The sequence below is a fragment of the Mixophyes fleayi genome, chromosome 1 (genome assembly GCF_038048845.1).
Source record: "Mixophyes fleayi isolate aMixFle1 chromosome 1, aMixFle1.hap1, whole genome shotgun sequence".
NCBI classification, from domain to species: Eukaryota; Metazoa; Chordata; class Amphibia; order Anura; family Limnodynastidae; genus Mixophyes; species Mixophyes fleayi.
The window spans coordinates 282085808-282112885 of record NC_134402.1 but is presented as its reverse complement, the minus strand read 5'-3'; the positions used below and the strand labels follow the sequence as shown (position 1 = coordinate 282112885).

At 31.2% G+C, this 27078-nt stretch overlaps 12 non-coding genes across 12 annotated transcripts; all 12 read right to left on the bottom strand.

Annotated features, from left to right (window-relative positions):
• Positions 1–1261: 1261 nt before the first annotated feature.
• On the bottom strand, positions 1262–1333 carry TRNAP-AGG (transfer RNA proline (anticodon AGG)). Its single transcript has one exon. It is a non-coding gene; the product is annotated as a tRNA-Pro (tRNA).
• A 1906-nt stretch (positions 1334–3239) lies between these two features.
• On the bottom strand, positions 3240–3311 carry TRNAP-AGG (transfer RNA proline (anticodon AGG)). The gene has a single exon. It is a non-coding gene; the product is annotated as a tRNA-Pro (tRNA).
• A 2895-nt stretch (positions 3312–6206) lies between these two features.
• On the bottom strand, positions 6207–6278 carry TRNAP-AGG (transfer RNA proline (anticodon AGG)). The gene has a single exon. It is a non-coding gene; the product is annotated as a tRNA-Pro (tRNA).
• A 1907-nt stretch (positions 6279–8185) lies between these two features.
• TRNAP-AGG (transfer RNA proline (anticodon AGG)) lies at positions 8186–8257 on the bottom strand. The gene has a single exon. It is a non-coding gene; the product is annotated as a tRNA-Pro (tRNA).
• Positions 8258–10163: 1906 nt separating this feature from the next.
• TRNAP-AGG (transfer RNA proline (anticodon AGG)) lies at positions 10164–10235 on the bottom strand. The gene has a single exon. It is a non-coding gene; the product is annotated as a tRNA-Pro (tRNA).
• A 2895-nt stretch (positions 10236–13130) lies between these two features.
• TRNAP-AGG (transfer RNA proline (anticodon AGG)) lies at positions 13131–13202 on the bottom strand. Its single transcript has one exon. It is a non-coding gene; the product is annotated as a tRNA-Pro (tRNA).
• Positions 13203–16098: 2896 nt separating this feature from the next.
• On the bottom strand, positions 16099–16170 carry TRNAP-AGG (transfer RNA proline (anticodon AGG)). Its single transcript has one exon. It is a non-coding gene; the product is annotated as a tRNA-Pro (tRNA).
• A 3883-nt stretch (positions 16171–20053) lies between these two features.
• TRNAP-AGG (transfer RNA proline (anticodon AGG)) lies at positions 20054–20125 on the bottom strand. Its single transcript has one exon. It is a non-coding gene; the product is annotated as a tRNA-Pro (tRNA).
• Positions 20126–20675: 550 nt separating this feature from the next.
• On the bottom strand, positions 20676–20747 carry TRNAP-AGG (transfer RNA proline (anticodon AGG)). Its single transcript has one exon. It is a non-coding gene; the product is annotated as a tRNA-Pro (tRNA).
• Positions 20748–24614: 3867 nt separating this feature from the next.
• TRNAP-AGG (transfer RNA proline (anticodon AGG)) lies at positions 24615–24686 on the bottom strand. The gene has a single exon. It is a non-coding gene; the product is annotated as a tRNA-Pro (tRNA).
• A 918-nt stretch (positions 24687–25604) lies between these two features.
• TRNAP-AGG (transfer RNA proline (anticodon AGG)) lies at positions 25605–25676 on the bottom strand. Its single transcript has one exon. It is a non-coding gene; the product is annotated as a tRNA-Pro (tRNA).
• Positions 25677–26593: 917 nt separating this feature from the next.
• On the bottom strand, positions 26594–26665 carry TRNAP-AGG (transfer RNA proline (anticodon AGG)). Its single transcript has one exon. It is a non-coding gene; the product is annotated as a tRNA-Pro (tRNA).
• Between the last annotated feature and the right edge of the window lie 413 nt (positions 26666–27078).

The window sequence follows — 27078 nt, the reverse complement described above, 5'->3', positions numbered from 1 at the left end:
AATGTAACCATAGGAGTCACATTTTACTAAATTTACTCACTTGAAAATCATAAAGCCAAGATTCATAAGTACCTGCAAAGAATAGTCTCATTCAGTTTGGGCACATGAGACTTTTTGAAATATTAACTAAGAATCATCCCATTAATACATAGGGATTTTGTTTTGGACAATGTTATGAGAGCTATTTTTGGAAATTGACAAAATCTAACTTCAAATGGCTAGCTTTACTGAATCAACTAAAAACAATAAGATGAAGATGACTATAAGTCATGGGCTCGTCTGGGATTTGAACCCGGGACCTCTCGCACCCTAAGCGAGAATCATACCCCTGCACCAACAAGCCATTCAGAAGCAAAAATTTAAGTGCGTTTTTTGAATTTTTAAAAGCAAAAAGAAGTAATTATTTTAAAAATTTAATTCTGACAAAAAGAAACTTGTAAAGTATAGAAAATATTACCTTTAACTAGACATTTTACAATGTAAAACCCATTTCAATATTGCAATTTTATTATATATGATGCCTACAGTGTTTGGGTTTTTCTGGGGAATAATCAGAGAATCTATCACACTCTATGTGAGAAGAACGTTTTTAGACCAATAAGCAACACAAGAGAACATGATTTAGCTGTGTTTTGTGTCAAAATGAGACTGTTCTTTAAATACACTCCAGGTCAACAACGTTGGAGAGATTTGTTTATCTGATATGGTTCCACATGGTTGATTTTCTTACGAAGTATGGACTTATGAAAGTGTAAGTTTTTATTAATATAACATATTGTTGATGTTGAGATTTTTCTAAGCATTCACATCTGAAAGTTTGAAAGCAAAGAATCACAGTACCTACAAAGTATCTACTCTTAATTAGTTTCATATCTGTAAATATTAAAGACACTCAAAAGAAAGACTTTATTTATTCATATCTTAAGTTAATATAGATTTATTTAGGAACACTACTGTCTTCTATAGAAAAGAAATGTACAAGTCATCGAAAATGTAACCATAGGAGTCACATTTTACTAAATTTACTCACTTGAAAATCATAAAGCCAAGATTCATAAGTACCTGCAAAGAATAGTCTCATTCAGTTTGGGCACATGAGACTTTTTGAAACATTAACTAAGAATCATCCCATTAATACATAGGGATTTTGTTTTGGACAATGTCATGAGAGCTATTTTTGGAAATTGACAAAATCTAACTTCCAATGGCTAGCTTTACTGAATCAACTAAAAACAATAAGATGAAAATGACAAGGAGTCATGGGCTCGTCCGGGATTTAAACCCGGGATCTCTCGCACCCTAAGCGAGAATCATACCCCTAGACCAACGAGCCATTCAGAAACAATCTTTTAAGTGCGTTTTTCGAATTTTTAAAAGCAAAAAGAAGTAATTATTTTAAAAATTTTATTCTGACAAAAAGAAACTTGTAAAGTAGAGAAAATATTACCTTTAACTAGACATTTTACAATGTAAACCCATTTCAATTTTGCAATTTTATTATATATGATGCCTACAGTGTTTGGGTTTTTCTGGGGAATAATCAGAGAATCTATCACACTCTATGTGAGAAGTACGTTTTTAGACCAATAAGCAGCACAAGAGAACATGATGCAGCTGTGTTTTGTGTCAAAATGAGACTGTTCTTTAAATACACTCCAGGTCATCTACGTTGGAGAGATTTGTTTATCTGATATGGTTCCATATGGTTGATTTTCTTACGAAGTATGCACTTATGAAAGTGTAAGTTTTTATTAATATAACATATTGTTGATGTTGAGATTTTTCTAAGCATTCACATCTGAAAATTTGAAAGCCAAGAATGACAGTACCTACAAAGTACCTACTCTTTATTAGTATCATATCTGTAAATAATAAAGACACTCAAAAGAAAGACTTTATTTATTCATATCTTAAGTTAATATAGATTTATTTAGGAACACTACTGTCTTCTATAGAAAAGAAATGTACAAGTCATCGAAAATGTAACCATAGGAGTCACATTTTACTAAATTTACTCACTTGAAAATCATAAAGCCAAGATTCATAAGTACCTGCAAAGAACAGTCTCATTCAGTTTGGGCACATGAGACTTTTTGAAACATTAACAAAGAATCATCCCATTAATACATAGGGATTTTGTTTTGGACAATGTTATGAGAGCTTTTTTTGGAAATTGACAAAATCTAACTTCAAATGGCTAGCTTTACTGAATCAACTAAAAACAATAAGATGAAGATGACTATAAGTCAAGGGCTCGTCCGGGATTTGAACCTGGGACCTCTCGCACCCTAAGCGAGAATCATACCCCTGGACCAACGAGCCATTCAAAAGCAAAAATTTAAGTGCGTTTTTCGAATTTTTAAAAGCAAAAAGAAGTAATTATTTTAAAAATTTAATTCTGACAAAAAGAAACTTGTAAAGTATAGAAAATATTACCTTTAACTAGACATTTTACAATGTAAACCCATTTCAATATTGCAATTTTATTATATATGATGCCTACAGTGTTTGGGTTTTTTTGGGGAATATTCAGAGAATCTATCACACTCTATGTGAGAAGTCCGTTTTTAGACCAATAAGCAACACAAGAGAACATGATTTAGCTGTGTTTTTTGTCACAATGATACTGTTCTTTAAATACACTCCAGGTCATCTACGTTGGAGAGATTTGTTTATCTGATATGGTTCCATATGGTTGATTTTCTTACGAGGTATGCACTTATGAAAGTGTAAGTTTTTATTAATATAACATATTGTTGATGTTGAGATTTTTCTAAGCATTCACATCTGAAAATTTGAAAGCCAAGAATCACAGTACCTACAAAGTACCTACTCTTTATTAGTATCATATCTGTAAATAATAAAGACACTCAAAAGAAAGACTTTATTTATTCATATCTTAAGTTAATATAGATTTATTTAGGAACACTACTGTCTTCTATAGAAAAGAAATGTACAAGTCATCGAAAATGTAACCATAGGAGTCACATTTTACTAAATTTACTCACTTGAAAATCATAAAGCCAAGATTCATAAGTACCTGCAAAGAATAGTCTCATTCAGTTTGGGCACATGAGACTTTTTGAAACATTAACTAAGAATCATCCCATTAATACATAGGGATTTTGTTTTGGACAATGTCATGAGAGCTATTTTTGGAAATTGACAAAATCTAACTTCCAATGGCTAGCTTTACTGAATCAACTAAAAACAATAAGATGAAAATGACAAGGAATCATGGGCTCGTCCGGGATTTAAACCCGGGATCTCTCGCACCCTAAGCGAGAATCATACCCCTAGACCAACGAGCCATTCAGAAACAATCTTTTAAGTGCGTTTTTCGAATTTTTAAAAGCAAAAAGAAGTAATTATTTTAAAAATTTTATTCTGACAAAAAGAAACTTGTAAAGTAGAGAAAATATTACCTTTAACTAGACATTTTACAATGTAAACCCATTTCAATATTGCAATTTTATTATATATGATGCCTACAGTGTTTGGGTTTTTCTGGGGAATAATCAGAGAATCTATCACACTCTATGTGAGAAGAACGTTTTTAGACCAATAAGCAACACAAGAGAACATGATTTAGCTGTGTTTTGTGTAAAAATGAGACTGTTCTTTAAATACACTCCAGGTCATCTACGTTGGAGAGATTTGTTTATCTGATATGGTTCCATATGGTTGATTTTCTTACGAAGTATGCACTTATAAAAGTGTAAGTTTTTATTAATATAACATATTGTTGATGTTGAGATTTTTCTAAGCATTCACATCTGAAAATTTGAAAGCCAAGAATCACAGTACCTACAAAGTACCTACTCTTTATTAGTATCATATCTGTAAATAATAAAGACACTCAAACGAAAGACTTTATTTATGCATATCTTAAGATAATATAGATTTATTTAGGAACACTACTGTCTTCTATAGAAAGGAAATGTACAAGTCATCAAAAATGTAACCATAGGAGTCACATTTTACTAAATTTACTCACTTGAAAATCATAAAGCCAAGATTCATAAGTACCTGCAAAGAATAGTCTCATTCAGTTTGGGCACATGAGACTTTTTGAAATATTAACTAAGAATCATCCCATTAATACATAGGGATTTTGTTTTGGACAATGTTATGAGAGCTATTTTTGGAAATTGACAAAATCTAACTTCAAATGGCTAGCTTTACTGAATCAACTAAAAACAATAAGATGAAGATGACTATAAGTCATGGGCTCGTCTGGGATTTGAACCCGGGACCTCTCGCACCCTAAGCGAGAATCATACCCCTGCACCAACGAGCCATTCAGAAGCAAAAATTTAAGTGCGTTTTTTGAATTTTTAAAAGCAAAAAGAAGTAATTATTTTAAAAATTTAATTCTGACAAAAAGAAACTTGTAAAGTATAGAAAATATTACCTTTAACTAGACATTTTACAATGTAAAACCCATTTCAATATTGCAATTTTATTATATATGATGCCTACAGTGTTTGGGTTTTTCTGGGGAATAATCAGAGAATCTATCACACTCTATGTGAGAAGAACGTTTTTAGACCAATAAGCAACACAAGAGAACATGATTTAGCTGTGTTTTGTGTCAAAATGAGACTGTTCTTTAAATACACTCCAGGTCAACAACGTTGGAGAGATTTGTTTATCTGATATGGTTCCACATGGTTGATTTTCTTACGAAGTATGGACTTATGAAAGTGTAAGTTTTTATTAATATAACATATTGTTGATGTTGAGATTTTTCTAAGCATTCACATCTGAAAGTTTGAAAGCAAAGAATCACAGTACCTACAAAGTATCTACTCTTAATTAGTTTCATATCTGTAAATATTAAAGACACTCAAAAGAAAGACTTTATTTATTCATATCTTAAGTTAATATAGATTTATTTAGGAACACTACTGTCTTCTATAGAAAAGAAATGTACAAGTCATCGAAAATGTAACCATAGGAGTCACATTTTACTAAATTTACTCACTTGAAAATCATAAAGCCAAGATTCATAAGTACCTGCAAAGAATAGTCTCATTCAGTTTGGGCACATGAGACTTTTTGAAACATTAACTAAGAATCATCCCATTAATACATAGGGATTTTGTTTCGGACAATGTTATGAGAGCTATTTTTCGAAATAGACAAAATCTAACTTCAAATGGCTAGCTTTACTGAATCAACTAAAAACAATAAGATGAAGATGACTATAAGTCATGGGCTCGTCTGGGATTTGAACCTGGACCTCTCGCACCCTAAGTGAGAATCATACCCCTAGACCAACGAGCCATTCAGAAACAATATTTTAAGTGCGTTTTTCGAATTTTTAAAAGCAAAAAGAAGTAATTATTTTAAAAATGTAATTCTGCCAAAAAGAAACTTGTAAAGTATAGAAAATATTACCTTTAACTAGACATTTTACAATGTAAACCCATTTCAATATTGCAATTTTATTATATATGATGCCTACAGTGTTTGGGTTTTTCTGGGGAATAATCAGAGAATCTATCACACTCTATGTGAGAAGTACGTTTTTAGACCAATAAGCAGCACAAGAGAACATGATGTAGCTGTGTTTTGTGTCAAAATGAGACTGTTCTTTAAATACACTCCAGGTCATCTACGTTGGAGTGATTTGTTTATCTGATATGGTTCCATATGGTTGATTTTCTTACAAAGTATGCACTTATGAAAGTGTAAGTTTTTATTACTATAACATATTGTTGATGTTGAGATTTTTCTAAGCATTCACATCTGAAAATTTGAAAGCCAAGAATCACAGTACCTACAAAGTATCTACTCTTTATTAGTATCATATCTGTAAATAATAAAGACACTCAAAAGAAAGACTTTATTTATTCATATCTTAAGTTAATATAGATTTATTTAGGAACACTACTGTCTTCTATAGAAAAGAAATGTACAAGTCATCGAAAATGTAACCATAGGAGTCACATTTTACTAAATTTACTCACTTGAAAATCATAAAGCCAAGATTCATAAGTACCTGCAAAGAATAGTCTCATTCAGTTTGGGCACATGAGACTTTTTGAAACATTAACTAAGAATCATCCCATTAATACATAGGGATTTTGTTTTGGACAATGTCATGAGAGCTATTTTTGGAAATTGACAAAATCTAACTTCCAATGGCTAGCTTTACTGAATCAACTAAAAACAATAAGATGAAAATGACAAGGAGTCATGGGCTCGTCCGGGATTTAAACCCGGGATCTCTCGCACCCTAAGCGAGAATCATACCCCTAGACCAACGAGCCATTCAGAAACAATCTTTTAAGTGCGTTTTTCGAATTTTTAAAAGCAAAAAGAAGTAATTATTTTAAAAATTTTATTCTGACAAAAAGAAACTTGTAAAGTAGAGAAAATATTACCTTTAACTAGACATTTTACAATGTAAACCCATTTCAATTTTGCAATTTTATTATATATGATGCCTACAGTGTTTGGGTTTTTCTGGGGAATAATCAGAGAATCTATCACACTCTATGTGAGAAGTACGTTTTTAGACCAATAAGCAGCACAAGAGAACATGATGCAGCTGTGTTTTGTGTCAAAATGAGACTGTTCTTTAAATACACTCCAGGTCATCTACGTTGGAGAGATTTGTTTATCTGATATGGTTCCATATGGTTGATTTTCTTGCAAAGTATGCACTTATGAAAGTGTAAGTTTTTATTAATATAACATATTGTTGATGTTGAGATTTTTCTAAGCATTCACATCTGAAAATTTGAAAGCCAAGAATCACAGTACCTACAAAGTACCTACTCTTTATTAGTATCATATCTGTAAATAATAAAGACACTCAAAAGAAAGACTTTATTTATTCATATCTTAAGTTAATATAGATTTATTTTGGAACACTACTGTCTTCTATAGAAAGGAAATGTACAAGTCATCGAAAATGTAACCATAGGAGTCACATTTTACTAAATTTACTCACTTGAAAATCATAAAGCCAAGATTCATAAGTACCTGCAAAGAATAGTCTCATTCAGTTTGGGCACATGAGACTTTTTGAAATATTAACTAAGAATCATCCCATTAATACATAGGGATTTTGTTTTGGACAATGTTATGAGAGCTATTTTTGGAAATTGACAAAATCTAACTTCAAATGGCTAGCTTTACTGAATCAACTAAAAACAATAAGATGAAGATGACTATAAGTCATGGGCTCGTCTGGGATTTGAACCCGGGACCTCTCGCACCCTAAGCGAGAATCATACCCCTGCACCAACAAGCCATTCAGAAGCAAAAATTTAAGTGCGTTTTTTGAATTTTTAAAAGCAAAAAGAAGTAATTATTTTAAAAATTTAATTCTGACAAAAAGAAACTTGTAAAGTATAGAAAATATTACCTTTAACTAGACATTTTACAATGTAAAACCCATTTCAATATTGCAATTTTATTATATATGATGCCTACAGTGTTTGGGTTTTTCTGGGGAATAATCAGAGAATCTATCACACTCTATGTGAGAAGAACGTTTTTAGACCAATAAGCAACACAAGAGAACATGATTTAGCTGTGTTTTGTGTCAAAATGAGACTGTTCTTTAAATACACTCCAGGTCAACAACGTTGGAGAGATTTGTTTATCTGATATGGTTCCACATGGTTGATTTTCTTACGAAGTATGGACTTATGAAAGTGTAAGTTTTTATTAATATAACATATTGTTGATGTTGAGATTTTTCTAAGCATTCACATCTGAAAGTTTGAAAGCAAAGAATCACAGTACCTACAAAGTATCTACTCTTAATTAGTTTCATATCTGTAAATATTAAAGACACTCAAAAGAAAGACTTTATTTATTCATATCTTAAGTTAATATAGATTTATTTAGGAACACTACTGTCTTCTATAGAAAAGAAATGTACAAGTCATCGAAAATGTAACCATAGGAGTCACATTTTACTAAATTTACTCACTTGAAAATCATAAAGCCAAGATTCATAAGTACCTGCAAAGAATAGTCTCATTCAGTTTGGGCACATGAGACTTTTTGAAACATTAACTAAGAATCATCCCATTAATACATAGGGATTTTGTTTTGGACAATGTCATGAGAGCTATTTTTGGAAATTGACAAAATCTAACTTCCAATGGCTAGCTTTACTGAATCAACTAAAAACAATAAGATGAAAATGACAAGGAGTCATGGGCTCGTCCGGGATTTAAACCCGGGATCTCTCGCACCCTAAGCGAGAATCATACCCCTAGACCAACGAGCCATTCAGAAACAATCTTTTAAGTGCGTTTTTCGAATTTTTAAAAGCAAAAAGAAGTAATTATTTTAAAAATTTTATTCTGACAAAAAGAAACTTGTAAAGTAGAGAAAATATTACCTTTAACTAGACATTTTACAATGTAAACCCATTTCAATTTTGCAATTTTATTATATATGATGCCTACAGTGTTTGGGTTTTTCTGGGGAATAATCAGAGAATCTATCACACTCTATGTGAGAAGTACGTTTTTAGACCAATAAGCAGCACAAGAGAACATGATGCAGCTGTGTTTTGTGTCAAAATGAGACTGTTCTTTAAATACACTCCAGGTCATCTACGTTGGAGAGATTTGTTTATCTGATATGGTTCCATATGGTTGATTTTCTTACGAAGTATGCACTTATGAAAGTGTAAGTTTTTATTAATATAACATATTGTTGATGTTGAGATTTTTCTAAGCATTCACATCTGAAAATTTGAAAGCCAAGAATGACAGTACCTACAAAGTACCTACTCTTTATTAGTATCATATCTGTAAATAATAAAGACACTCAAAAGAAAGACTTTATTTATTCATATCTTAAGTTAATATAGATTTATTTAGGAACACTACTGTCTTCTATAGAAAAGAAATGTACAAGTCATCGAAAATGTAACCATAGGAGTCACATTTTACTAAATTTACTCACTTGAAAATCATAAAGCCAAGATTCATAAGTACCTGCAAAGAACAGTCTCATTCAGTTTGGGCACATGAGACTTTTTGAAACATTAACAAAGAATCATCCCATTAATACATAGGGATTTTGTTTTGGACAATGTTATGAGAGCTTTTTTTGGAAATTGACAAAATCTAACTTCAAATGGCTAGCTTTACTGAATCAACTAAAAACAATAAGATGAAGATGACTATAAGTCAAGGGCTCGTCCGGGATTTGAACCTGGGACCTCTCGCACCCTAAGCGAGAATCATACCCCTGGACCAACGAGCCATTCAAAAGCAAAAATTTAAGTGCGTTTTTCGAATTTTTAAAAGCAAAAAGAAGTAATTATTTTAAAAATTTAATTCTGACAAAAAGAAACTTGTAAAGTATAGAAAATATTACCTTTAACTAGACATTTTACAATGTAAACCCATTTCAATATTGCAATTTTATTATATATGATGCCTACAGTGTTTGGGTTTTTTTGGGGAATATTCAGAGAATCTATCACACTCTATGTGAGAAGTCCGTTTTTAGACCAATAAGCAACACAAGAGAACATGATTTAGCTGTGTTTTTTGTCACAATGATACTGTTCTTTAAATACACTCCAGGTCATCTACGTTGGAGAGATTTGTTTATCTGATATGGTTCCATATGGTTGATTTTCTTACGAGGTATGCACTTATGAAAGTGTAAGTTTTTATTAATATAACATATTGTTGATGTTGAGATTTTTCTAAGCATTCACATCTGAAAATTTGAAAGCCAAGAATCACAGTACCTACAAAGTACCTACTCTTTATTAGTATCATATCTGTAAATAATAAAGACACTCAAAAGAAAGACTTTATTTATTCATATCTTAAGTTAATATAGATTTATTTAGGAACACTACTGTCTTCTATAGAAAAGAAATGTACAAGTCATCGAAAATGTAACCATAGGAGTCACATTTTACTAAATTTACTCACTTGAAAATCATAAAGCCAAGATTCATAAGTACCTGCAAAGAATAGTCTCATTCAGTTTGGGCACATGAGACTTTTTGAAACATTAACTAAGAATCATCCCATTAATACATAGGGATTTTGTTTTGGACAATGTCATGAGAGCTATTTTTGGAAATTGACAAAATCTAACTTCCAATGGCTAGCTTTACTGAATCAACTAAAAACAATAAGATGAAAATGACAAGGAATCATGGGCTCGTCCGGGATTTAAACCCGGGATCTCTCGCACCCTAAGCGAGAATCATACCCCTAGACCAACGAGCCATTCAGAAACAATCTTTTAAGTGCGTTTTTCGAATTTTTAAAAGCAAAAAGAAGTAATTATTTTAAAAATTTTATTCTGACAAAAAGAAACTTGTAAAGTAGAGAAAATATTACCTTTAACTAGACATTTTACAATGTAAACCCATTTCAATATTGCAATTTTATTATATATGATGCCTACAGTGTTTGGGTTTTTCTGGGGAATAATCAGAGAATCTATCACACTCTATGTGAGAAGAACGTTTTTAGACCAATAAGCAACACAAGAGAACATGATTTAGCTGTGTTTTGTGTAAAAATGAGACTGTTCTTTAAATACACTCCAGGTCATCTACGTTGGAGAGATTTGTTTATCTGATATGGTTCCATATGGTTGATTTTCTTACGAAGTATGCACTTATAAAAGTGTAAGTTTTTATTAATATAACATATTGTTGATGTTGAGATTTTTCTAAGCATTCACATCTGAAAATTTGAAAGCCAAGAATCACAGTACCTACAAAGTACCTACTCTTTATTAGTATCATATCTGTAAATAATAAAGACACTCAAACGAAAGACTTTATTTATGCATATCTTAAGATAATATAGATTTATTTAGGAACACTACTGTCTTCTATAGAAAGGAAATGTACAAGTCATCAAAAATGTAACCATAGGAGTCACATTTTACTAAATTTACTCACTTGAAAATCATAAAGCCAAGATTCATAAGTACCTGCAAAGAATAGTCTCATTCAGTTTGGGCACATGAGACTTTTTGAAATATTAACTAAGAATCATCCCATTAATACATAGGGATTTTGTTTTGGACAATGTTATGAGAGCTATTTTTGGAAATTGACAAAATCTAACTTCAAATGGCTAGCTTTACTGAATCAACTAAAAACAATAAGATGAAGATGACTATAAGTCATGGGCTCGTCTGGGATTTGAACCCGGGACCTCTCGCACCCTAAGCGAGAATCATACCCCTGCACCAACGAGCCATTCAGAAGCAAAAATTTAAGTGCGTTTTTTGAATTTTTAAAAGCAAAAAGAAGTAATTATTTTAAAAATTTAATTCTGACAAAAAGAAACTTGTAAAGTATAGAAAATATTACCTTTAACTAGACATTTTACAATGTAAAACCCATTTCAATATTGCAATTTTATTATATATGATGCCTACAGTGTTTGGGTTTTTCTGGGGAATAATCAGAGAATCTATCACACTCTATGTGAGAAGAACGTTTTTAGACCAATAAGCAACACAAGAGAACATGATTTAGCTGTGTTTTGTGTCAAAATGAGACTGTTCTTTAAATACACTCCAGGTCAACAACGTTGGAGAGATTTGTTTATCTGATATGGTTCCACATGGTTGATTTTCTTACGAAGTATGGACTTATGAAAGTGTAAGTTTTTATTAATATAACATATTGTTGATGTTGAGATTTTTCTAAGCATTCACATCTGAAAGTTTGAAAGCAAAGAATCACAGTACCTACAAAGTATCTACTCTTAATTAGTTTCATATCTGTAAATATTAAAGACACTCAAAAGAAAGACTTTATTTATTCATATCTTAAGTTAATATAGATTTATTTAGGAACACTACTGTCTTCTATAGAAAAGAAATGTACAAGTCATCGAAAATGTAACCATAGGAGTCACATTTTACTAAATTTACTCACTTGAAAATCATAAAGCCAAGATTCATAAGTACCTGCAAAGAATAGTCTCATTCAGTTTGGGCACATGAGACTTTTTGAAACATTAACTAAGAATCATCCCATTAATACATAGGGATTTTGTTTCGGACAATGTTATGAGAGCTATTTTTCGAAATAGACAAAATCTAACTTCAAATGGCTAGCTTTACTGAATCAACTAAAAACAATAAGATGAAGATGACTATAAGTCATGGGCTCGTCTGGGATTTGAACCTGGACCTCTCGCACCCTAAGTGAGAATCATACCCCTAGACCAACGAGCCATTCAGAAACAATATTTTAAGTGCGTTTTTCGAATTTTTAAAAGCAAAAAGAAGTAATTATTTTAAAAATGTAATTCTGCCAAAAAGAAACTTGTAAAGTATAGAAAATATTACCTTTAACTAGACATTTTACAATGTAAACCCATTTCAATATTGCAATTTTATTATATATGATGCCTACAGTGTTTGGGTTTTTCTGGGGAATAATCAGAGAATCTATCACACTCTATGTGAGAAGTACGTTTTTAGACCAATAAGCAGCACAAGAGAACATGATGTAGCTGTGTTTTGTGTCAAAATGAGACTGTTCTTTAAATACACTCCAGGTCATCTACGTTGGAGTGATTTGTTTATCTGATATGGTTCCATATGGTTGATTTTCTTACAAAGTATGCACTTATGAAAGTGTAAGTTTTTATTACTATAACATATTGTTGATGTTGAGATTTTTCTAAGCATTCACATCTGAAAATTTGAAAGCCAAGAATCACAGTACCTACAAAGTATCTACTCTTTATTAGTATCATATCTGTAAATAATAAAGACACTCAAAAGAAAGACTTTATTTATTCATATCTTAAGTTAATATAGATTTATTTAGGAACACTACTGTCTTCTATAGAAAAGAAATGTACAAGTCATCGAAAATGTAACCATAGGAGTCACATTTTACTAAATTTACTCACTTGAAAATCATAAAGCCAAGATTCATAAGTACCTGCAAAGAATAGTCTCATTCAGTTTGGGCACATGAGACTTTTTGAAACATTAACTAAGAATCATCCCATTAATACATAGGGATTTTGTTTTGGACAATGTCATGAGAGCTATTTTTGGAAATTGACAAAATCTAACTTCCAATGGCTAGCTTTACTGAATCAACTAAAAACAATAAGATGAAAATGACAAGGAGTCATGGGCTCGTCCGGGATTTAAACCCGGGATCTCTCGCACCCTAAGCGAGAATCATACCCCTAGACCAACGAGCCATTCAGAAACAATCTTTTAAGTGCGTTTTTCGAATTTTTAAAAGCAAAAAGAAGTAATTATTTTAAAAATTTTATTCTGACAAAAAGAAACTTGTAAAGTAGAGAAAATATTACCTTTAACTAGACATTTTACAATGTAAACCCATTTCAATTTTGCAATTTTATTATATATGATGCCTACAGTGTTTGGGTTTTTCTGGGGAATAATCAGAGAATCTATCACACTCTATGTGAGAAGTACGTTTTTAGACCAATAAGCAGCACAAGAGAACATGATGCAGCTGTGTTTTGTGTCAAAATGAGACTGTTCTTTAAATACACTCCAGGTCATCTACGTTGGAGAGATTTGTTTATCTGATATGGTTCCATATGGTTGATTTTCTTACGAAGTATGCACTTATGAAAGTGTAAGTTTTTATTAATATAACATATTGTTGATGTTGAGATTTTTCTAAGCATTCACATCTGAAAATTTGAAAGCCAAGAATGACAGTACCTACAAAGTACCTACTCTTTATTAGTATCATATCTGTAAATAATAAAGACACTCAAAAGAAAGACTTTATTTATTCATATCTTAAGTTAATATAGATTTATTTAGGAACACTACTGTCTTCTATAGAAAAGAAATGTACAAGTCATCGAAAATGTAACCATAGGAGTCACATTTTACTAAATTTACTCACTTGAAAATCATAAAGCCAAGATTCATAAGTACCTGCAAAGAACAGTCTCATTCAGTTTGGGCACATGAGACTTTTTGAAACATTAACAAAGAATCATCCCATTAATACATAGGGATTTTGTTTTGGACAATGTTATGAGAGCTTTTTTTGGAAATTGACAAAATCTAACTTCAAATGGCTAGCTTTACTGAATCAACTAAAAACAATAAGATGAAGATGACTATAAGTCAAGGGCTCGTCCGGGATTTGAACCTGGGACCTCTCGCACCCTAAGCGAGAATCATACCCCTGGACCAACGAGCCATTCAAAAGCAAAAATTTAAGTGCGTTTTTCGAATTTTTAAAAGCAAAAAGAAGTAATTATTTTAAAAATTTAATTCTGACAAAAAGAAACTTGTAAAGTATAGAAAATATTACCTTTAACTAGACATTTTACAATGTAAACCCATTTCAATATTGCAATTTTATTATATATGATGCCTACAGTGTTTGGGTTTTTTTGGGGAATATTCAGAGAATCTATCACACTCTATGTGAGAAGTCCGTTTTTAGACCAATAAGCAACACAAGAGAACATGATTTAGCTGTGTTTTTTGTCACAATGATACTGTTCTTTAAATACACTCCAGGTCATCTACGTTGGAGAGATTTGTTTATCTGATATGGTTCCATATGGTTGATTTTCTTACGAGGTATGCACTTATGAAAGTGTAAGTTTTTATTAATATAACATATTGTTGATGTTGAGATTTTTCTAAGCATTCACATCTGAAAATTTGAAAGCCAAGAATCACAGTACCTACAAAGTACCTACTCTTTATTAGTATCATATCTGTAAATAATAAAGACACTCAAAAGAAAGACTTTATTTATTCATATCTTAAGTTAATATAGATTTATTTAGGAACACTACTGTCTTCTATAGAAAAGAAATGTACAAGTCATCGAAAATGTAACCATAGGAGTCACATTTTACTAAATTTACTCACTTGAAAATCATAAAGCCAAGATTCATAAGTACCTGCAAAGAATAGTCTCATTCAGTTTGGGCACATGAGACTTTTTGAAACATTAACTAAGAATCATCCCATTAATACATAGGGATTTTGTTTTGGACAATGTCATGAGAGCTATTTTTGGAAATTGACAAAATCTAACTTCCAATGGCTAGCTTTACTGAATCAACTAAAAACAATAAGATGAAAATGACAAGGAATCATGGGCTCGTCTGGGATTTAAACCCGGGATCTCTCGCACCCTAAGCGAGAATCATACCCCTAGACCAACGAGCCATTCAGAAACAATCTTTTAAGTGCGTTTTTCGAATTTTTAAAAGCAAAAAGAAGTAATTATTTTAAAAATTTTATTCTGACAAAAAGAAACTTGTAAAGTAGAGAAAATATTACCTTTAACTAGACATTTTACAATGTAAACCCATTTCAATTTTGCAATTTTATTATATATGATGCCTACAGTGTTTGGGTTTTTCTGGGGAATAATCAGAGAATCTATCACACTCTATGTGAGAAGTAAGTTTTTAGACCAATAAGCAACACAAGAGAACATGATTTAGCTGTGTTTTGTGTCAAAATGAGACTGTTCTTTAAATACACTCCAGGTCATCTACGTTGGAGAGATTTGTTTATCTGATATGGTTCCATATGGTTGATTTTCTTACAAAGTATGCACTTATGAAAGTGTAAGTTTTTATTAATATAACATATTGTTGATGTTGAGATTTTTCTAAGCATTCACATCTGAAAATTTGAAAGCCAAGAATCACAGTACCTACAAAGTACCTACTCTTTATTAGTATCATATCTGTAAATAATAAAGACACTCAAAAGAAAGACTTTATTTATTCATATCTTAAGTTAATATAGATTTATTTAGGAACACTACTGTCTTCTATAGAAAAGAAATGTACAAGTCATCGAAAATTTAACCATAGGAGTCACATTTTACTAAATTTACTCACTTGAAAATCATAAAGCCAAGATTCATAAGTACCTGCAAAGAACAGTCTCATTCAGTTTGGGCACATGAGACTTTTTGAAACATTAACAAAGAATCATCCCATTAATACATAGGGATTTTGTTTTGGACAATGTTATGAGAGCTTTTTTTGGAAATTGACAAAAATCTAACTTCCAATGGCTAGCTTTACTGAATCAACTAAAAACAATAAGATGAAAATGACAAGGAGTCATGGGCTCGTCCGGGATTTAAACCCGGGATCTCTCGCACCCTAAGCGAGAATCATACCCCTAGACCAACGAGCCATTCAGAAACAATCTTTTAAGTGCGTTTTTCGAATTTTTAAAAGCAAAAAGAAGTAATTATTTTAAAAATTTTATTCTGACAAAAAGAAACTTGTAAAGTAGAGAAAATATTACCTTTAACTAGACATTTTACAATGTAAACCCATTTCAATTTTGCAATTTTATTATATATGATGCCTACAGTGTTTGGGTTTTTCTGGGGAATAATCAGAGAATCTATCACACTCTATGTGAGAAGTACGTTTTTAGACCAATAAGCAGCACAAGAGAACATGATGTAGCAGTGTTTTGTGTCAAAATGAGACTGTTCTTTAAATACACTCCAGGTCATCTACGTTGGAGTGATTTGTTTATCTGATATGGTTCCATATGGTTGATTTTCTTACAAAGTATGCACTTATGAAAGTGTAAGTTTTTATTAATATAACATATTGTTGATGTTGAGATTTTTCTAAGCATTCACATCTGAAAATTTGAAAGCCAAGAATGACAGTACCTACAAAGTACCTACTCTTTATTAGTATCATATCTGTAAATAATAAAGACACTCAAAAGAAAGATTTATTTATTCATATCTTAAGTTAATATAGATTTATTTAGGAACACTACTGTCTTCTATAGAAAAGAAATGTACAAGTCATCGAAAATGTAACCATAAAAGTCACATTTTACTAAATTTACTCACTTGAAAATCATAAAGCCAAGATTCATAAGTACCTGCAAAGAATAGTCTCATTCAGTTTGGGCACATGAGACTTTTTGAAACATTAACTAAGAATCATCCCATTAATACATAGGGATTTTGTTTTGGACAATGTTATGAGAGCTATTTTTGGAAATTGACAAAATCTAACTTCAAATGGCTAGCTTTACTGAATCAACTAAAAACAATAAGATGAAAATGACAAGGAGTCATGGGCTCATCCAGGATTTGAACCCGGGACCTCTCGCACCCTACGCGAGAATCATACCCCTAGACCAACAAGCCATTCAGAAACAATATTTTAAGTGCGTTTTTCGAATTTTTAAAAGCAAAAAGAAGTAATTATTTTAAAAATTTTATTCTGACAAAAAGAAACTTGTAAAGTAGAGAAAATATTACCTTTAACTAGACATTTTACAATGTAAACCCATTTCAATATTGCAATTTTATTATATATGATGCCTACAGTGTTTGGGTTTTTCTGGGGAATAATCAGAGAATCTATCACACTCTATGTGAGAAGTAAGTTTTTAGACCAATAAGCAACACAAGAGAACATGATTTAGCTGTGTTTTGTGTCAAAATGAGACTGTTCTTTAAATACACTCCAGGTCATCTACGTTGGAGAGATTTGTTTATCTGATATGGTTCCATATGGTTGATTTTCTTACAAAGTATGCACTTATGAAAGTGTAAGTTTTTATTAATATAACATATTGTTGATGTTGAGATTTTTCTAAGCATTCACATCTGAAAATTTGAAAGCCAAGAATCACAGTACCTACAAAGTACCTACTCTTTATTAGTATCATATCTGTAAATAATAAAGACACTCAAAAGAAAGACTTTATTTATTCATATCTTAAGTTAATATAGATTTATTTAGGAACACTACTGTCTTCTATAGAAAAGAAATGTACAAGTCATCGAAAATGTAACCATAAAAGTCACATTTTACTAAATTTACTCACTTGAAAATCATAAAGCCAAGATTCATAAGTACCTGCAAAGAATAGTCTCATTCAGTTTGGGCACATGAGACTTTTTGAAACATTAACTAAGAATCATCCCATTAATACATAGGGATTTTGTTTTGGACAATGTTATGAGAGCTATTTTTGGAAATTGACAAAATCTAACTTGAAATGGCTAGCTTTACTGAATCAACTAAAAACAATAAGATGAAAATGACAAGGAGTCATGGGCTAGTCCAGGATTTGAACCCGGGACCTCTCGCACCCTACGCGAGAATCATACCCCTAGACCAACAAGCCATTCAGAAACAATATTTTAAGTGCGTTTTTCGAATTTTTAAAAGCAAAAAGAAGTAATTATTTTAAAAATTTTATTCTGACAAAAAGAAACTTGTAAAGTAGAGAAAATATTACCTTTAACTAGACATTTTACAATGTAAACCCATTTCAATTTTGCAATTTTATTATATATGATGCCTACAGTGTTTGGGTTTTTCTGGGGAATAATCAGAGAATCTATCACACTCTATGTGAGATGTACGTTTTTAGACCAATAAGCAGCACAAGAGAACATGATGTAGCTGTGTTTTGTGTCAAAATGAGACTGTTCTTTAAATACACTCCAGGTCATCTACGTTGGAGTGATTTGTTTATCTGATATGGTTCCATATGGTTGATTTTCTTACAAAGTATGCACTTATGAAAGTGAAAGTTTTTATTAATATAACATATTGTAGATGTTGAGATTTTTCTAAGCATTCACATCTGAAAATTTAAAAGCCAAGAATCACAGTACCTACAAAGTACCTACTCTTTATTAGTATCATATCTGTAAATAATAAAGACACTCAAAAGAAAGACTTTATTTATTCATATCTTAAGTTAATATAGATTTATTTAGGAACACTACTGTCTTCTAAAGAAAAGAATTGTACAAGTCATCGAAAATGTAACCATAGGAGTCACATTTTACTAAATTTTCTCACTTGAAAATCATAAAGCCAAGGTTCATAAGTACCTGCAAAGAATAGTCTCATTCAGTTTGGGCACATGAGACTTTTTGAAACATTAACTAAGAATCATCCCATTAATACATAGGGATTTTGTTTTGGACAATGTCATGTGAGCAATTTTTGGAAATTGACAAAATCTAACTTCAAATGGCTAGCTTTACTGAATCAACTAAAAACAATAACATGAAAATGACAAGGAGTCATGGGCTTGTTTGGGATTTGAACCCGGGATCTCTTGCACCCTAAGCGAGAATCATACCCCTAGACCAACGAGCCATTCAGAAACAAGCTTTTAAGTGCGTTTTTCGAATTTTTAAAAGCAAAAAGAAGTAATTATTTTAAAAATTTTATTCTGACAAAAAGAAACTTGTAAAGTAGAGAAAATATTCCCTTTAACTAGACATTTTACAATGTAAACCCATTTCACTATTGCAATTTTATTATATATGATGCCTACAGTGTTTCGGTTTTTCTGGGGAATAATCAGAGAATCTATCACACTCTGTGTGAGAAGTACGTTTTTAGACCAATAAGCAACACAAGAGAACATGATTTAGCAGTGTTTTTTGTCAAAATGAGACTGTTCTTTAAATACACTCCAGGTCATCTACGTTGGAGAGATTTGTTTATCTGATATGGTTACATATGGTTGATTTTCTTACGAAGTATGCACTTATGAAAGTGTAAGTTTTTATTAATATAACATATTGTTGATGTTGAGATTTTTCTAAGCATTCACATCTGAAAATTTGAAAGCCAAGAATCACAGTACCTACAAAGTACCTACTCTTTATTAGTATCATATCTGTAAATAATAAAGACACTCAAAAGAAAGACTTTATTTATTCATATCTTAAGTTAATATAGATTTATTTAGGAACACTACTGTCTTCTAAAGAAAAGAAATGTACAAGTCATCGAAAATGTAACCATAGGAGTCACATTTTACTAAATTTACTCACTTGAAAATCATAAAGCCAAGATTCATAAGTACCTGCAAAGAATAGTCTCATTCAGTTTGGGCACATGAGACTTTTTGAAACATTAACTAAGAATCATCCCATTAATACATAGGGATTTTGTTTTGGACAATGTTATGAGAGCTATTTTTGGAAATTGACAAAATCTATATTCAAATGGCTAGCTTTACTGAATCAACTAAAAACAATAAGATGAAAATGACAAGGAGTCATGGGCTCGTCCAGGATTTGAACCTGGGACCTCTCGCACCCTACGCGAGAATCATACCCCTAGACCAACGAGCCATTCAGAAGCAAAAATTAAAGTGCGTTTTTCGAATTTTTAAAAGCAAAAAGAAGTAATTATTTTAAAAATTTAATTCTGACAAAAAGAAAATTGTAATGTATAGAACATATTACCTTTAACTAGACATTTTACAATGTAAACCCATTTCAATATTAATATATATGATGCCTACAGTGTTTAGGTTTTTCTGGGGAATAATCAGAGAATCTATCACACTCTATGTGAGAAGTACGTTTTCAGACCAATAAGCAGCACAAGAGAACATGATTTAGCTTTGTTTTGTGTCAAAAGGAGTCACATTTTACTAAATTTACTCACTTGAAAATCATAAAGCCAAGATTCATAAGTACCTGCAAAGAATAGTCTCATTCAGTTTGGGCACATGAGACTTTTTGAAACATTAACTAAGAATCATCCCATTAATACATAGGGATTTTGTTTTGGACAATGTTATGAGAGCTTTTTTGGGAAATTGACAAAATCTATCTTCAAATGGCTAGCTTTACTGAATCAACTAAAAACAATAAGATGAAAATGACTATAAGTCATGGGCTCATCCGGGATTTGAACCTGGGACCTCTCGCACCCTAAGCGAGAATCATACCTCTAGACCAACGAGCCATTCAGAAGCATAAATTTAAATGTGTTTTTCGAATTTTTAAAAGCAAAAAGAAGTAATTATTTTAAAAATTTAATTTTGACAAAAAGAAAATTGTAATGTATAGAACATATTACCTTTAACTAGACATTTAACAATGTAAACCCATTTCAATATTAATATATATGATGCCTACAGTGTTTGGGTTTTTCTGGGGAATAATCAGAGAATTTATCACACTCTATGTGAGAAATACATCTTTAGACCAATAAGCAACACAAGAGAACATGATTTAGCTGTGTTTTGTGTCACAATGAGACTGTTCTTTAAATACACTCCAGGTCATCTACGTTGGAGAGATTTGTTTATCTGATATGGTTCAATAGGGTTGATTTTCTTACGAAGTATGCACTTATGAAAGTGTAAGTTTTTATTAATATAACATATTGTTGATGTTGAGATTTTTCTAAGCATTCACATCTGAAAATTTGAAAGCCAAGAATCACAGTACCTACAAAGTACCTACTCTTTATTAGTATCATATCTGTAAATAATAAAGACACTCAAAAGAAAGACTTTATTTATTCACAACTTAAGTTAATATAGATTTATTTTGGAACACTTCTGTCTTCTATAGAAAAGAAATGTACAAGTCATTGAAAATTTAACCATAGGAGTCACATTTTACTAAATTTACTCACTTGAAAATCATAAAGCCAAGATTCATAAGTACCTGCAAAGAATAGTCTCATTCAGTTTGGGCACATGAGACTTTTTGAAACATTAACTAAGAATCATCCCATTAATACATAGGGATTTTGTTTTGGACAATGTTATGAGAGCTATTTTGGGAAATTGACAAAATCTATATTCAAATGGCTAGCTTTACTGAATCAACTAAAAACAATAAGATGAAAATTACAAGGAGTCAAGGGCTCGTCCGTGATTTAAACCCGGGACCTCTCGCACCCTAAGCGAGAATCATACCCCTAGACCAACGAGCTATTCAGAAGCAAAAATTTAAGTGCGTTTTTCGAATTTTTAAAAGCAAAAAGAAGTAATTATTTAAAAAATTTTATTCTGCCAAAAAGAAACTTGTAAAGTATAGAAAATATTACCTTTAACTAGACATTTTACAATGTAAACCCATTTTAATATTGCAATTTTATTATATATGATGCCTACAGTGTTTAGGTTTTTCTGGGGAATAATCAGAGAATCTATCACACTCTATGTGAGAAATACATCTTTAGACCAATAAGCAACACAAGAGAACATGATTTAGCTGTGTTTTGTGTCACAATGAGACTGTTCTTTAAATACACTCCAGGTCATCTACGTTGGAGAGATTTGTTTATCTGATATGGTTCCATATGGTTGATTTTCTTACGAAGTATGCACTTATGAAAGTGTAAGTTTTTATTAATATAACATATTGTTGATGTTGAGATTTTTCTAAGCATTCACATCTGATAATTTGAAAGCCAAGAATCACAGTACCTACAAAGTACCTACTCTTTATTAGTATCATATCTGTAAATAATAAAGACACTCAAATGAAAGACTTTATTTATTCATATCTTAAGTTAATATAGATTTATTTAGGAACACTACTGTATTCTATAGAAAAGAAATGTACAAGTCATTGAAAATGTAACTATAGGAGTCACATTTTACTAAATTTACTCACTTGAAAATCATAAAGCCAAGATTCATAAGTACCTGCAAAGAATAGTCTCATTCAGTTTGGGCACATGAGACTTTTTGAAACATTAACTAAGAATCATCCCATTAATACATAGGGATTTTGTTTTGGACAATGTTATGAGAGCTATTTTGGGAAATTGACAAAATCTATATTCAAATGGCTAGCTTTACTGAATCAACTAAAAACAATAAGATGAAAATTACAAGGAGTCATAGGCTCGTCCGTGATTTAAACCCGGGACCTCTCGCACCCTAAGCGAGAATCATACCCCTAGACCAACGAGCTATTCAGAAGCAAAAATTTAAGTGCGTTTTTCGAATTTTTAAAAGCAAAAGAAGTAATTATTTAAAAAATTTTATTCTGCCAAAAAGAAACTTGTAAAGTATAGAAAATATTACCTTTAACTAGACATTTTACAATGTAAACCCATTTTAATATTGCAATTTTATTATATATGATGCCTACAGTGTTTAGGTTTTTCTGGGGAATAATCAGAGAATCTATCACACTCTATGTGAGAAATACATCTTTAGACCAATAAGCAACACAAGAGAACATGATTTAGCTGTGTTTTGTGTCACAATGAGACTGTTCTTTAAATACACTCCAGGTCATCTACGTTGGAGAGATTTGTTTATCTGATATGGTTCCATATGGTTTATTTTCTTACGAAGTATGCACTTATGAAAGTGTAAGTTTTTATTAATATAACATATTGTTGATGTTGAGATTTTTCTAAGCATTCACATCTGAAAATTTGAAAGCCAAGAATCACAGTACCTACAAAGTACCTACTCTTTATTAGTATCATATCTGTAAATAATAAAGACACTCAAATGAAAGACTTTATTTATTCATATCTTAAGTTAATATAGATTTATTTAGGAACACTACTGTATTCTATAGAAAAGAAATGTACAAGTCATTGAAAATGTAACTATAGGAGTCACATTTTACTAAATTTACTCACTTGAAAATCATAAAGCCAAGATTCATAAGTACCTTCAAAGAATAGTCTCATTCAGTTTGGGCACATGAGACTTTTTGAAACATTAACTAAGAATCATCCCATTAATACATAGGGATTTTGTTTTGGACAATGTTATGAGAGCTATTTTGGGAAATTCACAAAATCTATCTTCAAATGGCTAGCTTTACTGAATCAACTAAAAACAATAAGATGAAAATGACTATAAGTCATGGGCTCGTCCGGGATTTGAACCCGGGACCTCTCGCACCCTGAGAGAGAATCATACCCCTAGACCAACGAGCCATTCAGAAGCATAAATTTAAGTGAGTTTTTCGAATTTTTAAAAGCAAAAAGAAGTAATTATTTTAAAAATTTAATTTTGACAAAAAGAAAATTGTAATGTATAGAACATATTACCTTTAACTAGACATTTAACAATGTAAACCCATTTCAATATTAATATATATGATGCCTACAGTGTTTGGGTTTTTCTGGGGAATAATCAGAGAATTTATCACACTCTATGTGAGAAATACATCTTTAGACCAATAAGCAACACAAGAGAACATGATTTAGCTGTGTTTTGTGTCACAATGAGACTGTTCTTTAAATACACTCCAGGTCATCTACGTTGGAGAGATTTGTTTATCTGATATGGTTCAATAGGGTTGATTTTCTTACGAAGTATGCACTTATGAAAGTGTAAGTTTTTATTAATATAACATATTGTTGATGTTGAGATTTTTCTAAGCATTCACATCTGAAAATTTGAAAGCCAAGAATCACAGTACCTACAAAGTACCTACTCTTTATTAGTATCATATCTGTAAATAATAAAGACACTCAAAAGAAAGACTTTATTTATTCACAACTTAAGTTAATATAGATTTATTTTGGAACACTTCTGTCTTCTATAGAAAAGAAATGTACAAGTCATTGAAAATTTAACCATAGGAGTCACATTTTACTAAATTTACTCACTTGAAAATCATAAAGCCAAGATTCATAAGTACCTTCAAAGAATAGTCTCATTCAGTTTGGGCACATGAGACTTTTTGAAACATTAACTAAGAATCATCCCATTAATACATAGGGATTTTGTTTTGGACAATGTTATGAGAGCTGTTTTGGGAAATTGACAAAATCTATCTTCAAATGGCTAGCTTTACTGAATCAACTAAAAACAATAAGATGAAAATGACTATAAGTCATGGGCTTGTCCGGGATTTGAACCCAGGACCTCTCGCACCCTAAGCGAGAATCATACCTCTAGACCAACAAGCCATGCAGAAGCATAAATTTTAGTGTGTTTTTCGAATTTTTAAAAGCAAAAAGAAGTAATTATTTTAAAAATGTAATTCTGACAAAAAGAAAATTGTAATGTATAGAAAATATTAAACTTTAACTAGACATTTTACAATGTTAACCCATTTCAATATTGCAATTTTATTATATATGATGCCTACAGTATTTGGATTTTTCTGGGGAATAATCAGAGAATCTATCACACTCTATGAGAGAAGTACGTTTTTAGACCAATAAGCAACACAAGAGAACATGATTTAGCTGTGTTTTGTGTCAAAATGAGACTGTTCTTTAAATATACTCCAGGTCATCTACGTTGGAGAGATTTGTTTATCTGATATGGTTCCATATGGTTGATTTTCTTACGAAGTATGCACTTATGAAAGTGAAAGTTTTTATTAATATAACATATTGTTGATGTTGAGATTTTTCTAAGCATTCACATCTGAAAATTTGAAAGCCAAGAATCAAAGTACCTACAAAGTACCTAACCTTTATTAGTATCATATCTGTAAATAATAAAGACACTCAAAAGAAAGACTTTATTTATTCATATCTTAAGTTAATATAGATTTATTTAGGAACACTACTGTCTTCTATAGAAAAGAAATGTACAAGTCATTGAAAATGTAACCATAGGAGTCACATTTTACTAAATTTACTCACTTGAAAATCATAAAGCCAAGATTCATAAGTACCTGCAAAGAATAGTCTCATTCAGTTTGGGCACATGAGACTTTTTGAAACATTAACTAAGAATCATCCCATTAATACATAGGGATTTTGTTTTGGACAATGTTATGAGAGCTATTTTGGGAAATTGACAAAATCTATCTTCAAATGGCTAGCTTTACTGAATCAACTAAAAACAATAAGATGAAAATGGCTATAAGTCATGGGCTCATCCGGGATTTCAACCCGGGACCTCTCGCACCCTAAGCGAGAATCATACCCCTAGACCAACGAGCCATTCGGAAGCATAAATTTAAGTGAGTTTTTCGAATTTTTAAAAGCAAAAAGAAGTAATTATTTTAAAAATGTAATTCTGACAAAAAGAAAATTGCAAAGTATAGAAAATATTACCTTTAACTAGACATTTTACAATGTAAACCCATTTCAATATTGCAATTTTATTATATATGATGCCTACAGTGTTTGGGTTTTTCTGGGGAATAATCAGAGAATCTATCACACTCTATGTGAGAAGTACGTTTTTAGACCAATAAGCAACACAAGAGAACATGATTTAGCTGTGTTTTGTGTCAAAATGAGACTGGTCTTTAAATACACTCCAGGTCATCTACGTTGGAGAGATTTGTTTATCTGATATGGTTCAATAGGGTTGATTTTCTAACGAAGTATGCACTTATGAAAGTGAAAGTTTTTATTAATATAACATATTGTTGATGTTGAGATTTTTCTAAGCATTCACATCTGAAAATTTGAAAGCCAAGAATCACAGTACCTACAAAGTACCTAATCTTTATTAGTATCATATCTGTAAATAATAAAGACACTCAAAAGAAAGACTTTATTTATTCACAACTTAAGTTAATATAGATTTATTTTGGAACACTTCTGTCTTCTATAGAAAAGAAATGTACAAGTCATTGAAAATTTAACCATAGGAGTCACATTTTACTAAATTTACTCACTTGAAAATCATAAAGCCAAGATTCATAAGTACCTTCAAAGAATAGTCTCATTCAGTTTGGGCACATGAGACTTTTTGAAACATTAACTAAGAATCATCCCATTAATACATAGGGATTTTGTTTTGGACAATGTTATGAGAGCTGTTTTGGGAAATTGACAAAATCTATCTTCAAATGGCTAGCTTTACTGAATCAACTAAAAACAATAAGATGAAAATGACTATAAGTCATGGGCTTGTCCGGGATTTGAACCCAGGACCTCTCGCACCCTAAGCGAGAATCATACCTCTAGACCAACAAGCCATGCAGAAGCATAAATTTAAGTGTGTTTTTCGAATTTTTAAAAGCAAAAAGAAGTAATTATTTTAAAAATGTAATTCTGACAAAAAGAAAATTGTAATGTATAGAACATATTACCTTTAACTAGACATTTTACAATGTAAACCCATTTTAATATTGCAATTTTATTATATATGATGCCTACAGTGTTTAGGTTTTTCTGGGTAATAATCAGAGAATTTATCACACTCTATGTGAGAAATACGTCTTTAGACCAATAAGCAACACAAGAGAACATGATTTAGCTGTGTTTTGTGTCACAATGAGACTGTTCTTTAAATACACTCCAGGTCATCTACGTTGGAGAGATTTGTTTATCTGATATGGTTCCATATGGTTGATTTTCTTACGAAGTATGCACTTATGAAAGTGTAAGT